The sequence below is a fragment of the Pimephales promelas genome, chromosome 17, assembly GCF_988280905.1.
Source record: "Pimephales promelas chromosome 17, fPimPro1.hap1.1, whole genome shotgun sequence".
Lineage (NCBI taxonomy): Eukaryota > Metazoa > Chordata > Actinopteri > Cypriniformes > Leuciscidae > Pimephales > Pimephales promelas.
In genome coordinates this window covers 12,504,170-12,522,932 of record NC_142785.1, presented here as the reverse complement: position 1 = coordinate 12,522,932, position 18,763 = coordinate 12,504,170, and positions in this window count along the sequence as shown.

Here is an 18,763-nt window from a genome sequence, read left to right as displayed (position 1 = left end):
TAACTCCGCATGCAGCTCGGGGAAAAAAAGGCAATGGAGTTGGCCGTGGCCTCGAAGCGAAAACATACTGCGGTTGCGTTCACTTCCTCCTTTTATACTCACGGAGTAGGGCGGAGTACGCTATGCAAATTTCCGCAGCCCCAAGGCATTGCATGCCATTGGCTCGTGTTTAAATACTCGAAGAGGATTGGCTTTCTATGCGAAACCCCCAATCTCCGTCACTTCTGACGTAACTCGAAGTGACTACGAAAGGGAACTCTGGGTTACCAATAGGAGGTTGATGAAACTAACTCCTCACAGGTGTTTTGGAACCAGCATACCCAGATTATGCAATTTAAAGATTTCAAGGATTTGTCTGGCGGTAAGTTGACCTTGCTTTCTGGAATACACCCCTGGCAACCTACAATCCAGTTGTTCTGTTGATATCTGCGCATGTAGTAAATGCAGGAAGTTGAATCAACCATCACTGGTAGAAATGTAGGAGGAAAAAAAATTAACAACAGCTGGGTGGATTATTTTCATATCTCAAAGCCATATCGACAACTCCCATGCCTTTTTCAAAGTGTGTCGCACTGATTTTATATATCAGATGCTGTGGGAAAAATGATGTTACATGGCACATTACATCACAACAGCACAATCGTGCAGCAAAGACACAGAAGGGTGCACCGGCACTACTTTGCATTCCTCATAGCAATACCTCCTCAGAGAGGACTTCCAACATGGTCAGACAGAATGTAGGCTAACAGAAAATCAAATGAGCATGAATAGCACACTTTGTGCTCTCATGTGCTGCAAAGTCAACTATACAATCCCTGTATACATGTAGGCTTTACACTCTCTCCAGGGGTACTTAGAGAAGCAAAGTCCACTACTTACAATTACAATTCTGCATGTAAGAAACACTAAGCCACACACATGCAACACATTCAGTACTGTAAATGCTATTGTAATTTACAATGTAATGTTAATTTACACTGTTGACTACATGAAATACATGTGTTTTTGTTACATGTTCAACAGTGCTGCTTTACATGCACCACAGTGTTTAACTGCGGTGAGGTCTCCCAGATTATGGTACTTAAATGTGGACAGGTATGGTTGGGGTCCTCATGAAACATCTGTGCTATTTTGCAGCACATTACTATATTTGGTTGCATTGTGAGTATATGCATAATGTTTTGTCGAACTTATGAAGATGTTTTCTTAATTTGCTGGTGTTTTTTGTCTATTTGCATGCATTTTCTTCAGTTTCAGCGTGTTGAGCTCTCTCGGCCACCATAGATTCATGTGTGCTTACTGTCCGACTACCTTGATTGCAATCCACACCCATCAAAACTTTACTTGCGAGACACTGGATTGCTTTAACCCAGCTGAGAAATGAAGTTTAAAGAAATACAATGGTGGGATATGACGTTCCATTCAGTCTGTATTTCACACAGCGTGATGCATGATGGCTCGCGCTCTTCAGAAACCATCAGAATATGACAGAGCTCATGTTTTAAAGTGAAACACACTGGAATGAATTATTCACTGAAAGTACAATGCAAGTCCTTATTCTCTCATCTTTGATTTAATCAGCCTGGTTTTCTTTACATTGGTGCTGTTTTGGACTGATTGTTTAAATGAATTCCCTTACTGGATCGTTTGACTGAGAACTTCTCTGTAGTTTAGCGGCTTAAAATGATCTAATCGCAAACAGACTATCAAAGATCATCTACTGTAACTGAGTGCTTCTGTAAATTAATAAATTATTTTAACGTGCTATGGATTTCATGCCAAGTTAAAACATTTTTAGCTTTGTGTTCAGTTGCTGCAGTGTGCCACAATGATTTAATGACAGCGGTCATCTGTAGTTTGGGAGGCAGAAAAATACTCACCATCTTGTCTTTTTTTTTTTTTTTTTGAAAGCATCCATTAAATATCAGAAAAAGAATACCAGAGGCTCTGACATTCTTCTCAGTTCTCACCCATTAAAATAATTCCAGACAAATCTCTCTTTGTGTCTGCTGAACAATAGCATTTAGACTGACTGCTGATGAGACCATACTTCAAATCATATTAAATAGCATCTGATGTGTTTATGAAGTTCTCTGGCTGTAAAAACCATGCAGATGCTAATTACACTAATTTGATATAAAGGATGATCCATTGGCATTTTGTATAATTCTATGATCCAATTATGCATAATTTCCTACAAGGGACTGGAGAGTGGAAATGGCTCCTTGTCTAAGGCTATCTTTACACGGAAACGATTCTGAAGAGAAAACGCAAAAGTGGCGTTGCGTCATCACTTTTTATTCTGCGTTTAGACGAGTGTTTTGTGTGGGAAATCCGCGTGCAAATGGTAACGCAAAAGAATGTGAAATTCAATGTAGTATGCACTTCAGGCGGCTAGGAGTGCATACTGCAAAACCACCAAGTCCACGCGCCTGCGTACAACCTTCTCTGTCAAGCAGACTTTTGCGCTTTTACCGTTTACACAGGAATGCGACGGTGGAGCATTTTTAAGATTTCCACTCTGGAGGGTGTTTTCACTTTTTTGCGTTTTTAAGCCTCAAAAACGCCGTCGCCGTGTAAACGAAAGGCACATCTGATAAAGTGTTTTTACATTTTCACCCGCAAGCGTTTTCGTGTCAACAGGGCCTAAAGCATGTTAAGATGACTCAGTTTACAGAATTTTGGACCTTTATCTGTTGCAGTATCTAAAAGTATGCTCTGTGACTGCGCTTTATAATCACATTCAGTGATTTGAGGTGTCTGAGGTGCAGTAATTTACATATCCACTTACAGATGTCCCAGTACAACAGATTTTACAAATATGACTAGAGCTTCTCCATGCAAAGCAATGGGGTTTCTAAGCAGTTGCTCTAGGGTGTTTTAGGTGGCTGCTTACAGCCCCAAGCTTCTATGATACTGTGCTCTAGTTAAGGCACCTTTTAATGTTAATTCAATAATAACAAAAAAATTTAGCACAAGCTGAAATCTGACGTGAGGTTTGACCATAGCCACCGTTCTCGTCTATATTGATAAATGCCACGTTTCTGTATGGAAACGACCCAATATCTGTTCGTTTAGTAAATGAGGACCAATGAAATAAACAAACATAGAACTATATGTTACATTTGGATACAAGGATAGTAATATCTGAAATCAGATACAATACCGGCATTATCCAACAAACAGCTTTAATGTTAATGTTTTAATCAATTAATGTTTCAATCAATATCTAAAAATGCAACTTTTTTTGAGGGTTAGGGGTAAGTTTAGGTAATAGAAAATGTCATTAGCTCTGTATAAAAAACGTCTCGGTTACGGATGTAACCCTCGTTCCCTGAGTAGGGAACGGAGACGTTACGCCAGAAGTGACGGAGATTGGGGGTTTCGCATAGAAAGCCAATCCTCTTCGAGTATTTAAAAACGAGCCAATGGCATGCAATGCCTTGGGGCTGCGGAAATTTGCATAGCGTACTCCGCCCTACTCCGTGAGTATAAAAGGAGGAAGTGAACGCAACCGCAGTATGTCTTCGCTGAGGAGCCAAGACTGAACTCGGCGTCTACCCAGCGGTACAGCAGAAGTGGCAGGGAGACATAACGTCTCCGTTCCCTACTCAGGGAACGAAGGTTACATCCGTAACCGAGACGTTCCCTTTCGTAGTCACTTCGAGTTACGTCAGAAGTGACGGAGATTGGGGGTCTGTGCCATCACGCCATCTTCAAGCTGTCTTCCAGTGCCCTGCGAAAGTCTGGACCCCTGAGCATTACCTTCTTTTCTTTTTTTTTTTTTTTTTACAGGGATCCCACTTTGACACAGGATTACCAAGGTACACTGGGAAACATATCCCGGGAGGGACATGCTATAGATGCCTACCGAAGGAGGACTTACAATACACATATGGCCGTATAGGAACGCATGTGGAGATCACTGGAGCACCAACCGTAGGTGGCTACTATAATTTAACTCCAGGGGTGGCAGATGGCTTGCCAAGGGAAGACACATGCTCAGAGAGGCTTACAGTGGATAATACACATGAGACGGTTACCGTGGGGAACCGTGCACATGGAGGCACCTAGCCAGCATCCAGAGCAACAGCAGTGGTGCCCGCATCGCCGGTGCTGGAGGACTCAAGGCTTCAATGGAAGAACTGAGGAGATATCGCACTTATCCAGTCCGAGGAGTGGAATGGCGAGCAAGCGAAGACACCTAAGCGGGTCCAGTACTGGCGGAAGCGAGTACGTGAGAGGACACCGGCTCAATTCGCAGATTATAGAATCTGGCGAAGGTGTTGTGTGTCGCCCAGCCTGCAGCTCTGCAGATGTCTGTTAGCGAGGCGCCGTGCGCTAGAGCCCAAGAGGAGGCCACACTCCGAGTGGAATGGGCCGTCACACCAAGGGGGCACGGACGGCCTTGCTGCTGGTAAGACAAAGCAATGGCGTCCACTATCCAGTGGGACAGCCGTTGCTTTGAGAGAGCCCTTCCCTTCTGGCTCCCCCCATGACAGACAAAGAGCTGGTCTGAGGTCCTGAAACACTGCGTTCTGTCGACGTAGGTGCGGAGAGCACGTACCGGACAGAGCAGTGCCAAGGCTGGGTCTGCCTCCTCCAGGGGCAGCGCTTGCAGGTTCACCACCAGGTCCCAGAAGGGAGTGGTAGGAACCTTGAGCATATATCCAGGCCGGGGTCTCAGGAATACGTGAAAGTAAGCCGGCCCGAACTCCAGGCACACTTCGTCAACGGAGAGTGCGTGCAGGTCCCTTACTCTCCTGATGGAGACCAATGCAATCAGGAGTGCTGTCACATAGGACAGGGCAAAAACTCTACCGACTGCAAAGGCTCCAGGGGAGGCCTCTGCAGAGCACTTAGATCTACTGAGAGGTCCCCAGAGGGCACGAGGGGAGGGAGGCGGATTTAGCCCCCTCGCTCCCCTCAGGAACCTGATGACCAGGTCATGCTTCCCTTAGACTTACCTTTCACTGCATCATGAGACGCGGCAATGGGCGCGACATAAACCCAAGGGTGGAGGGCGACAGCCTACGCTCCAACCCTTCTTGCAGGAAGGAAAGCACGACTCCGATCGAGCATCTCCGGGGGTCTTCTCCGCGAGAAGAGCACCAGTTGACGAAGAGGTTCCACTTCAACGCATAAAGGTGTCTCGTGGACGACGCTCTAGCGGAAGTGATGGTCGCCACCACCGCAGGTGGCAGCGAACTCAGCCCTGCCTCGTCCCGTCCAGGAGCCACACGTGCAGCCTCCAGAGATCGGGACGAGGGTGCCACAGAGTGCCCCGTCTCTGAGTGAGTAGATCTTGTCTCAGAGGAATAGGCCAAGGAGGTGCTGTCGCGAGGAGCATGAGTTCGGAGAACCACATCTTGGTGGGCCAATAGGGGGCTACCAGCAAGACCTGCTCCTCATCCTCCTTGATCTTGCACAACACCTGTGCAAGAAGGCTCACTGGGGGAAACGCATACTTGTGTGGGCCCCGCGGCCAGCTGTGCGCCAGTGCATCTGAGCCGAGCCTACCCTCAGTCAGGGAATAAAACTGGGCGCAGTGGGATGAGTCCCGGGAGGCGAACAGATCTATCTGTGCCTCCCCGAACTGGTCCCAAATCAGCTGGACCGTCTTGGGATGGAGTCGCCATTCGCCGGAGATAGGACGGACCCGTGACAGCTCGTCGGCTGCCAGGTTCCGGTCTCCTGGAATGTAACTGCACGAAGGGACCTCAGGTGCTTCTGACTCCATATCAAGAGGTGGCGGGCGAGCTGCGACAACCGGCGTGAGCGTAGACCCCCCTGGTGGTTGATGTACGCTACTGCCGAGGTGTTGTCTGAACGGACAAGCACATGTTGACCCCTGAGCAACGCTCGAAAGCGGTGCAGGGCCAGACGTACTGCCAGCAGCTCGAGGCAATTGATGTGCATGAGGCGCTGGGGTCCTGTCCAGGAGCCCGCGGCTGCATGCCCATTGCACATGGCACCCCATCCCGTGGTAGATGCATCCGTGGAGACAACGAGATGCCTGGAACTCGCTGAAGAGGGACACCGGCCCACAGAGCTGAGGTTCGACCACGGGAAGAAGGTTCGGCGGCACGCGGAGTCACTGGAACTCGGAGCGAGCCGCGATGCCATGCCCACCTCGGGACTCGATTGCGAAGCCACAGCTGAAGCGGTCTCATATGAAGCAAACCGAGCAGCATTGCCGCAGCCGCGGATGCCATATGCCCCAGGAGCCTCTGAAATAGTTTCAGTGAAACCGCACTCTTGCCCTCGAACTGTCGAAGACAAGTCAGCAGTGAGTGCGCACGCTCGTTCGTGAGCTGCGCGGACATAGCGACCGAGTCTATCTCCATGCCGAGAAAAGAGATCCTCTGCACGGGGCAAAGTTTGCTCTTTTCCCGGTTGACCCGAAGGCCCAGACGGGCTAGGTGCCGGACGGAGCACCAGGTCTCTGTGTTCACAAACCTGTTCTCGAGAGTGTGCCAGTATCAGCCAGTCGTCGAGATAAATCAACCCCGTGTTCGCGAAGGGGAACAAAGGCTGCCTCGACGATCTTCGTGAAGACGCGAGGTGACAGAGCTAACCCGAAAGGGAGAACCGTGTACTGATGCCTGGCCTCAAAGGCAAACTGAGAACGGTCTGTGTCGAGGCAAATGGAGACATGAAGTACGCGTCCTTCAGGTTGATCGCTGCAAACCAATCCTGAGGCCGAACGCATTCAAAAATGCGTTTGGCTGTGAGCATTTTGAACGGTAGTCGATGGAGAGTACGGTTCAAAATGCGCAGATCCAGGATCGGCCGTAACCCACCGGTCTTCTGGGGACAGTGAAGCATGGGCTGTAGACCCGAACCTCACCTCGGCTGGAGGGACCGTCTCGATTGCACCCTTCGCCAGCAGGGTCGCAATCTCCGCTCTCCTGACCAGGGCATTGCCACCGACCACCGTGGAGCGAACTCCCCTAAAGCGGGGAGGAGACCTCACGAACTGAGTCGCGTAGCCGAATCTGATCATTCTGATGACGCAACGGGACAGGTCGGGGAGCTCTAGCCGGGCTCCCAGGAACTGAACCAGCGGAGTCATGCGAACCACAGACGTCCCCCCGGAGGGGCAGCAGTACAGGGAGACCGGCATGCGCACAGAAGTTACCCTGTGCGGATGCACAGTCGAGCCCCGTTCCCTGACAGAAGAGACCAGGGAAGGACCAGCGTTCCAAGGGGGTCTGTTCTGCCGGGGGTCTGGCGATAGAGGGGGAGGGGAGTAGTGTAGTCGGGGGACGGCACATGCTCCCATCCGCACCCTCAAAGACAGAGAGGAATGAACGGGGCGACGCACTGGACGTCGTGCGCGCTCATTCCAGTCTGTGTGCTCAATGATAGTGTCAGCTTTCCCTCAACCAGCTCAAGGAGCTAGCTAGAACAAAAAGGATTCTCCACCGGCCCTCCACCAGGGGAAGGAGGGGCCCTGCTACCGCCTCCTGAGAAAAACCATGACACTATCACTGAGCGGCCCACCTCAGGAACATCGCTTCACCTGGCGTTAGCGGGGCACACGGCCTGAGGGGGCTGGGACGCTTACCTGTGGCCTCCGCGACGCGAACCGGCTGAAGGCTGCTGCTGGGGCCGCGTGGGAGGGAAGGGAGCCGCAGGGGGGCGTCCTCGGCGGCGAGCGGGCGAAGGCGTCTGAGCCGACGGCTGGGTGGAGGCAGCAGCTGGCCGTCGGGGCAGAGAGTAAACCCGCATTCGTCTGCTCCTAGGCGGTCGAGAAGTGCTGGGCAAAGTCCTGGACCGCACCGCCAAAACATTTAGATGATACTCCTGGACCACATCGGTGGGCATCACCTGACCAAGGGAGCGAGCGACCGCTTCCGTGACCCGTTTAAGAGCAAGGTAGGCGGCAGGCTCGCAGCTCGCTTGGTCCGTCCTCTCCTCGTGCACATTCCTGAGCAGCTAGCAGGTGCTCATCATATGCAGGGCGGAGGCTGCCAGTCCCGCCGCTCTACAGAATCGCGCCGCCATAGACGACGAGAAACCATAGGCTTTGGAGGGGCATCTGAGAGCACCGCGGGTGGACGCGCCCTGCGGACGCAGCTGCATCGCAACAGAGCGTTCCACCGGGGGAGCCCCAGCGTACGAGCCACAGACAGCCGCATCGCCGAGGGGAGGAAGGGCGGGGAACTGAAGCACGCTCTTTTTTTATTTTTTTATTTATTTATTTTTTTTTTTAGTGCGTGTCAGTTCCGCATGCAACTCGGGGAAAAAAGGAAATTGGGGAAATTCCACCCCCACCCGATGCTCACGGAGGCCCGAGATAGCACGGCCATCATCGCGGGATTAGACACGGCGACGCTGACGCTCCCGAGGGAGGCAACGCGGCCGCATCCTCACTTCCCGAGGAGTCAAGCCCGCCTTGTGATGCTGCGATCGTCATTGCATCATTCTCTGGAGCGCCGAACGAAACAGACGGTACCTCAGAGAGGCAGACGTCTGAAGCGATACAGCGCTCAATGGCTCTAACACTGAGCGGTGGGTGTGACCCGAGGAACTAACGTCGGGGGGAGTGTCACACATTCACCGTCATATCACCCTATCCGCGAGTCGAAGAGCTTCTATTTTAAGAAGCAGAACGAGTAACGGACACGGGGACTCTCACTATCAGATCATTGAGTCTCGATCACAGTGTAGAGATGCTCATGTTCCCATTCAGAAGGAACATGAGACATCCGCGAACGCTGCTCTGCATGCTGAAGCCCAGGCACACACAGAGCAGCGATCGCGACCATCAGAAAATGACATGAAACGAACGCACCCAGAAGAACACGGGCGAGTCGTCTTTAAAAAGACGTGCCGCGTGCAGCTCTTTCACTTAGAGAGGAGGAAATTCACTCTTTCAGCGCTGAGGCGACCAGGGAGAAGCGCAAAGTCTGGCAGACCACTGCTCAGATCGCAGGCAATGCAGAGTCTCGCTGGGTACCGCCGTCACACCAACACTGAAGAGGACGCTCGTCTCGAAGAGTCTTGAAACAGTGAGAATGGCTTTCAGGAGTGAAGAGTTCTCTTGGCTCCGAAGCAAAAACATACTGCGGTTGCGTTCACTTCCTCCTTTTATACTCACGGAGTAAAGCGGAGTACGCTATGCAAATTTCCGCAGCCCCAAGGCATTGCATGCCATTGGCTCGTTTTTAAATACTCGAAGAGGATTGGCTTTCTATGCGAAACCCCCAATCTCCGTCACTTCTGGCGTAACTCGAAGTGACTACGAAAGGGAACAATAGAAGTCTCGACATAGTCCTGCAGAAATTTATAATTAAGCATTTACATTTTTGGCAGATGCATCCAAAGTAACTTCAAACCCATGACCTTGGCATTGCTAGCACAATGCTCTACTGTTTGTGTGGCAGAGATGTTCCATAGCAACCCCAAAATTAATCACGGGATGATGATCCCATTTAGGGATTATCATCAATGAATCATGATGAATCAACCCATTTAGGGCTGCACAATATCGAAATATCGCAAATTTGCATATTGTGATGTACATCACGATACGCATATCGCAATGGCTTGGAATATCTGAATGAAATTATTAGGCTACTACAAGAAGTTTTAGGTAGATGCATGTATTAGAGATTCGACTTGGATCATGACTGTTTAACAAGCCGGGAAAGAGAACTGAATTCGGGATTGCACGGTGTCCGATAGGCGGATTTCTGTGTGCACATTTTCGGGTGTGCCAGACAGCACTTCAGTTATTTTACGCAGCTTTTTCACTGCAGTTTCACTGAAAAGAAGAAAATTGTACAGGAACATTTATGTAAGTAAAATATGATGGAATGTTCTTTTTTGAAATACTTTCAATAACCTTCAAACTCCCACAAGAGAGAGAGAGAGAAAGAGATGTTCACAATGTGTCTGTCAATTTGTGGCAAATATAGACTAAAAGAGAATTATAAAGTGACTCCAACATTTCAAAGATAAGATACTTCCTCAAATATTTACATCCTCTTGATTTATTCAACAGGTCAGCTTAACTGTTAGACCATATTTACAGCCAGCCCAGCAGGGGACAAGATTTCTCTCTTAAACCCAGAGGAAAGCCTGTGGATTGAGGCTGGTTGCTTAAATTTTGATCTGCATGCTCAGAGAGGCAGATCAAACACACCTGAGCAAGCTAATCAAGGTCTTCAGGATCAGTAGAAACTCACAGGTAGGTGTGTTTGATCAGGGTTGGAGCTAAACTCTGCAGGGACAGTGGCCCTCCAGGACCGAGTTTGGGGAACCCTGATTAACATTAACATTAAACACAGACACAGCAGCAATATTAGGTTACTGTCAGTTTAAGAGCGAATGCATGGATCCAATACACTGTTACAGATACGTTTTATTTATGTTTATGGTCAGTTAACCCTCCTATTATCCTTGGGGTCAATTTGACCCCATTCAATGTTTAACATCTGTAAAAACATAATTTTTTTTTTTTTTTGCTTCAAATTTAATGACTTTTCCTAATTTAATGGGGACAACTCTGTAAACATAAAATTAACCTGCTAATATTTTTTCAAAGTCCTGTACAAATTTTGTAGCATCGGTGTTCCTTGGGGTCAATTTGACCCCAGGCTCTTTTAGTTGTATAATAAAACAGAAGAAATATTAAAATTTCACACACATTTGTTTTGGTTGTTATATTGAGGTCATTATAACATGTTATAATTTGAATTTATAATGTTCATTGTAATTTTACATATTCAATATCATTTTCAAAAAACGTCCCTCTGTTTTAGGGCTCTAACCAAACAGAACCATATCTGTAGTATTGCGAGAACTACTAGTAGTTCACATGACATGTGACATAATTCTCAAGATAACTAATAATTCTTTCCTGTGTATTTGGGAGGGGAAAACATGATTTTTTGTGAGAACTTTGATGTTTCCCGTGCCATGGGGGAGGAGAAAACATAATTTTTGTGAGATTGACCCCAAACATAACTCGTGTTACTATCCTTGATAAAATAAATAGTTTTTCTTTCCAAATGTTATAGATGACAAAAATCTATACTTAGAAATATTATAAAACAAATAAAACACCAGATGTATTTGTACTTTTCCAATTTTAGGTCAAATAAGTAAGATTTTATGTTGATTTGTAAATTTGTCCATAGTCGGGCAATGGGTATTCTGGATGTGTAAGGGGTTAGGTGGAGTTAGGTGGGGTTAGGTGGGGTGGGGAGGGGGGTGGTGGGTGGATTTCAACTTAAAATGTTACTTAAGTAGTCAACAAAGACATAAATTAACTGAGACAAACCTTTGTACAAAAAAATAAACATATTGTGGAGATTTAAATTACTGGGGTCAAATTGACCCCAGAGGGTAAAAAGTGTTATCAGATTTGAGGGTAACAGGAGGGTTAAGACATTAATGACTATTATAGGTTTACAATGATACTTGCCAAGATGAGCATTTTGACACTATTTTGTTTGAATATGTCTGTTCAAGGCGAGACACGGCAGGCTAAAACAGATTTTTTATGCAGTGATCAGGAGATTTTGGGCTAGTTTACTCCTTCAATATGTGTTCTTTCAAGCTGCTATAAAGAAAACGTTGAAAATATACATTACAATGTTTATTTTATTACATTTTGTTTACTCGCGGCAGTAAATTGTTCCTGAATTTACCAAGTTATAGCATTCCAGCACGTCATGCCGCTGTAAGACAATTTGCGTATAATAATATATATTTATATGTATTTATGGGGCCAGACAGGCCAGTTTAGCTCAAGAGGAATTTTCAATTAATGTATAGGGAATCTTAACAGAACTGTCGAGCTGTCATTCGAACTGGCCGTAACTATAACCTCTGCACCGGATATAAATATCCAAACTATAGTGAAACACTATTTATTAGCAAGGTAACTTAGGCTACGTTCACACTGCAGGCTGAAAAGACCTAATTCCGATTTTTTTTGCCCCTATGCAACCTGTATCTGATTTTTTCATGACAGTCTGAACGACACAGATCCGATCTTTTCAAATGCGACCCAGGTCCAAATCCGATATGTATTCGATCTTTTGAAATGCGACTTCAATCTGAACGGCCAGGTCACATATATCCGACCCACACGTCATTGCACGCACCTGTAGCTAGCGAATACACGCTAACTCCAACGCGTTTCTGCACTGTTATGGGCCACTGCAGACGTGTCTCTTCCCCAGTGTTGTGCCTGAACGCGTTCAATGAACGATAGTGCATGAACGCGTTCATATACTGTATTACTGCCTGATGAACATTACTGTGAACACGTTCATTCTGGTGTCTGTGAATGTGCGCTCTCTGTCAGTTTAACTTCGTACAGTAGGGTGCCAGATTTCTATAGAGCCTTCCAGGCGAAAACCTGGCTAAAACATGTAAACATGCCTTAAATTGTAACGAAAAAACACCCAATCTGGCAACACCAGCCACCAGTGTCGCACCACGGCCGCCGGTGACAAAGCAAGGAGCGCCGAGGACGCGCACTATCAATTAAACGGGTTTATGACGAGGCCGGTGAGGATCGGAAAAATCTTACATTTATGTGCAAACCTTGCCTGTCGATAAAATAATTGTTGTCTGTGTTTGTATATGGGCTGTGGCAATAATAATAATATAACAAAAGCTCGCAACATATGGAAAAAAAAACTATTCCGCAAACAACAAGTGACGTCGTTGACCATTGATTACTCTTCTGCGCATGCGGGTCACTTCTGGGTCATTTCACGTTCACACAGGAGATCACAAAACGTCGCATTTAATTGGAAATTTGAACGGCCTTGCAAAAAAATCTAATTTTTTCAAAAAAATCGGAATTGAGCATTAAGCCCTGCAGTGTGAACATAGCCTTAGATCAGCAGTTTAATGCCCGTTCACACATACTCCGTTTGCAGTGCGTTTGCAGAGCTTGCACACTGCACGTGGATGCAGTCCGTTGATCCATTCCAGGTGCGGTGCGTATAGACCTTATGTTGCCCCGCCCCTTTTCAGCGTTGCGCTCGTTGTCTTTTGACTTCCGGTCTGTATTTTCACAGCGATCTTGCATAGGTATGAATGAACTTCTTATAAAAAAAAAATTCCCAGTCGACATTTGTTAAGACATCTGCTTTACAATGCTCATGATAAACATTACAATGCTCATGATAACTTTTGTTAACTCTACAATAAGTAAATCCACTTCACCAGCTAATTACTCCTCGACAGCGATGCCATAGAAATATACAGAGCGACCGCAAAAACTGAAGTTCAAAGACAATATTCTAAAGATGACGGCGCCCACGTTTCTCTGGTGCATAAGGTCTATACAGCAGTGCAGAGATCCAACCCGATCTCATGACCAAAACGTACGAATTCGACAAATAATTAAAAAGTGGCTAATTCGTAACAATTCATACGACCTCACTCGTACGAATTAGTATGATTTTGCTAAATCGTACATATTTTACGAATTGGCCAATTCGTATGAATTCGTACGAATGACCTACCCCTTACCCCACTCCTAAACCTACCCATCACGTGGGTTTAGACAAATTGTACGAGTTCGTACGAGTGAGGTCATACGAATTAGTACAAATTAGACACTTTTTAATCATTCGTCGAATCGGTCGTGAGATAGCGTAGAGAGATCGTTTCCACACCATGTCTATTTCTGCTGTGCTGCAAACGCAGAATTAAAGTGACACGAAAGATCTCTCTTTATGAAGATGAAATTCTCTTCTTTTAAATGAAGTCATTTATATAAAAAAACAACTATTCTCAGTTGATGTAATCTGTATGAAAAGAGAGAGATGTCAGTATTTTCCCTTTCACCTCATTACAGCGAATTAAGTGCTAATGTGACCCACTGAGAGTGACCCACAATGTCCCACTGCTAATGTGACCCACAATGTCGCCCACTGAGAGCGCGTGCTATTCAAACTGTTGAAGCAAGCCATGAAAAGCCCACATCGATAAAAACATACAGTTTATTACGGATCTAACCTCGTCCTAACCTTTCGTCTTGCTGCGCAGTGAGGAGATCCTGGAAAAAATGTACCTCAGTTACAGTTTCATTTTGAGGAGCACAGATTCAGCTGATGCAGTAAGTCATTTATCATAAGTGCTTCGTTCTAATCGCGTTATTGAAAAGTGTCTGTAAACTGCACAAAGATTGTGGTAACACTTCAAAATAATGGTCGGTAGTTAATAAGTAGCTATGCAGGAAGTAATAGGTAGTACTGCATTAACACCGAACTTAATACTATTAACTAATATGGAAGCAATATTAACTAAGCAGTAAGTAATAGGTAATTAGTACAAAGGTAGTTCCCTGGTAGGTATTTGATTGTTACTAAAGAAATATATCCTCATTGAGAACTACTTGTGAACTAAGAAATAATAACCAATTAATTACTAATCACAAAAGTAACATGTCTAAAAAGTGAACAATTGTGCGGGTTTTATACTCTTAACATGATCATAACATTTCAGAAGCATGTGCCTCAAATGGGTTCTTTGTGGAAACCAGTTTATTAAGTTTATACATCCCCCCAAATACATTAGCTAGGTTGAGATTGTGACCACTACTCTTGCCAGGATGGACGCATGTTCTCTGTTTATTTAAAACTTAATCCTAAAATAATACTAATAATGACAGTTTTTAAAAATAAACCTTAAATAATTAGGAAGTGATGCTGACACTCTCATGATTGGATTAGTTCACTATTATGAGCTCTATTGAATGTCAGTCACATATATCTCAGACTCCAAAGACCTAAAACTTTATGTTACAGTAGCTGCCTTAGGAGGACTTCTCTTTAGGACATGAATATAAACATTGATGTTCACTTGTCAAAAACAATTAGCATATTTAATGAAGAAATTGGCTGCATTTATGTTACGATAAGCGCAAAACCACATCTTCCAGATTACAGTGTTTGTTAGAATATTAGTGCCTCACAGAACCTGTACAGTATGTGTTAAATATAAAATTAAATTACTTGTATCAATTGTGAAAAACATGTTAACTCCTCAATAACTACTTAAGCGTTACCTTGTCATCCCGCAGGAACTACTAGTGATGTGGCCCATTATTTTAAAGTGAAAAACATGTTAACTCTTAACTAACTACAAGCGTTACCTTGTAAACATGACAAGCGTTACCTTGAAAAACATGTTAACTCCTAACTAACTACAAGCGTTACCTTGTAAACATGACAAGGTAACGTTTGTAGTTAGTTAGGAGTTAACATGTTTTTCACTTTAAAATAATGGGCCACAATACTAGTAGTTCCTGCGGGATGACAAGGTAACGCTTAAGTAGTTATTGAGGAGTTAACATTTTTTTCACAAATGATACAAATTATTTAATTTTATATTTGACACATACTGTACAGGTTCTGTGAGGCACTAATATTCTAACAAACTGTAAAACTGTTCATTAAAGATTCTAATTGTTTTTGACAAGTGAACATCAATGTTTATATTCATGTCCTAAAGAGTCCTCCTCAGGCCAACGCATTCTCACCCCAAGGCGTCACCTTTGACCATGCTTCAATATTTGACGTTTTAGGCGCCCTTTAGCGTCACTTACATGACGCGATCCTACGGCGTCATCTAACTGACGCTAAAGGAAAGCGTCTGTTAGAGGACGCGGTTAGGTTTAGGTGTGGGGTGGGGGTAGGGTACACGCGATCCTAGGGCGTCATGTAACTGACGCTAAAGGGCGCCTAAAGCGTCAGATATTGAAGCATGTCCAAATGCTTCCCAAGGCGTCAGTTAGGTGACGCCTTGGGAGTGAGAATGGGCTGCTCAGGCAGCTACTGTAACATAAAGTTATAGGTCTTTGGAGTCTGAGATATATGTGACTGACATTCAATAGAGCTCATAATAGTGAACTAATCCAATCATGAGAGTGTCACCATCACTTCCTAATTATTTTATTTTTAAAAACTGTCTTTATTAGGATTATTTTATGTTTAAGTTTTAAATAAACAGAGAACATGCGTCCATCCTGGCAAGAGTAGTGGTCACAATCTCAACCTAGCTAATGTATTTGGGGGGATATATAAACTATAAACTGGTTTCCACAAAGAACCCATTTGAGGCACATGCTTCTGAAATGTTATGACCATGTTAAGAGTATAAAACCCCCACAATTGTTCACTTTTTAGACATGTTACTTTTGTGATTAGTAATTAATTGGTTATTAATTCTTAGTTCACAAGTAGTTCTCAATGAGGATTTATTTCTTTAGTAACGATCAAATACCTACCAAGGAACTACCTTTGTACTAAATTACCTATTACTTACTGCTTAGTTAATATTGCTTCCATATTAGTTAATAGTATTAAGTTAGGTGTTAATGCAGTACTACCTATTACTTCCTGCATAGCTACTTGTTAACTACTGACCATTATTTTAAAGTGTTACCAAGATTGTTTAAATATTAAATGCGTGTCTGATGGGAAGGAATAGACGAATTCAAAGACGTGCGCGCTGTGCGTTGATAGGCTTTATGCACAACTTACTTCCGCATTCTCTGTAAAACAGGTCGAATCGCTTCCGGTCCAGGTCTTTTGTATGTTTTTCGTGAAATTTTTTGCGGTTTTACTCAAGATTACTTAAAAGGAGCGAGCAAAGATTAGCATAAACAATATCCCTCACATGTGCAGATTAATATTTAAACGTTTTATATTTTTTATTTTTCACAGTAACGTTTAGATATTTAAATGGAATAAAACGCCAATAACAAAGTGAACTAGTTAGGTTAGCTGATTACCTTAAATATCCATAGATATCGTAGTCAGTTCTTACGGCCGTTAACACTTTCTCTGACAAGCGGATGCGATGAGACCCGTTTTTCGGTTTGGTCACGTGATGCACGGCATAAAGCCTATTCACTTTCGCTTACATTGTGTAGCAGGAGGCCGCTCAAGGGGAGCGAGCTCTACATATGCACGACTACGCCACCCTGCTGAACAGGGAACTATTGAGTCTCATGAATTTAGTATTTCCACAAAAAGGCCACAGGAACATTCTTATCAAGGAAGGGCCAGAGACATGGATACAAAAATACAAAAATATTTTTATTATAGTCAAAAACAGTCATAAGACAACATGAAAAGACCAGGTCATCAGACAACACTCAAGTCGTCAAGAAGGGAGCCGAGGCTTAACAATAGCGGGTACAATACTTTAGTAAGCACCAGGCCCCTATCACTCTCACCACCCTGTGCACGGATATAACACACTTCAATAAGATTAACCATGAATGCACAGCACTCAGTGAAAAACCTCCACCACAGCACGTGAGGGCCTACTAGCGGCCTGCCTTGAAGCCTCGGATCCTGTAATGAGAGCAGAAATTTACAATACTCAATGCACAGCAAGAACACTTGCTACAAACACACACCAATCGCATTAAAACTAATAAACAAAAACATACTACCACAGATGAAAGTCAGAATTTGGTGCCACACTGGCTTACTAAACTCACTGACTTTCTACCAGCACCTTTGACAAATCAAACATCAAACAGATACAATACTAAAAAAAACACTGACACAGTAAACCAATCAAAAACATTCAGTCGAGAACTCGAATGACAAAAATATCCTAACAAAGTTAGAGAAATAAAAATGAATACATCAAATCAAACAAAAAAAAACAAACAAACAAACAAATAATTAGGAGACGTCCAGCGATCACGATGAAGCCCCGAAGAACAGGCGTCCAATAAAACGCAGTCTGTGCATACACGTGTTGAGAAAAATAGTTTGTTATCGGAGAGGGCGAGAAACTGAATTTAAAAGCAGCAGCGTCAAACTGCCCCGCAGGTGTCACTGACCAGTCTATTCCTCCTTCATTTTATAACAGTCTAGCATCCACGTCACGCGCACACAAGACTACCCCATGAGGAACGCCGGAGGAGAGTAACAACAGCACACAGTTGCGACTTATCCTCAAGTTCCATCGCATCACGAGACGCGGGACCGCGCAAGAGGAATGCCAGAGGGGAATACCAGCTTCCAACAGCCGCGATTCATCCTCAAAGCTAAAACAGATCTAAATAGTCAATCAAACTCATACCTCCAACCGAGAATGGATAAGGAACCAGGACAGGTGGTGCCCGGGCAATGACATCTGACCGCATCTGACCGCTACCATTTTGTCTACTTAAATGGAGAAAAATCGATCATAACTTCGGCAAACTCATGGAGTGCCGCAGGGATCTGTGTTAGGCGCTTTATTATTCTCAATATATATGCTGCCACTATAGGTAATATTGTAAGGAAACATGGAATTAGTATAAATATATATATTTCATCAAGGCCAGATGAATACGCTAAATTATCCAAATTGACAGATTGTGTTAAAGATATAAAAGATTGGATGACGCGTAACTTTCTTTTATTAAATCCAGACAAGATAGAGGTAATACTTATCGGTTCTAAAAACCATCCACAAAACCTTTCGCAGCACGACTTTAACATAAGGATGCCCTGTTACTTTATCCGCTGCAATAAAAGACCTGGGTGTTACATTAGACTGCAACCTGTCTTTTAAAAAGCATATTTCATATGTTACAAAAACAGCCTTTTTCCACCTTAGAAACATCTCTAAGCTACGTAACATGCTATCTGTCTCTGATGCAGAAAAGTTAGTTCATGCATCCATGACCTCGAGACTAGATTACTGTAATGCTTTATTTGATGGTTTTCCTGCATCTTCAATAAGAAATCTACAGTTAGTACAAAATGCAGCTGCT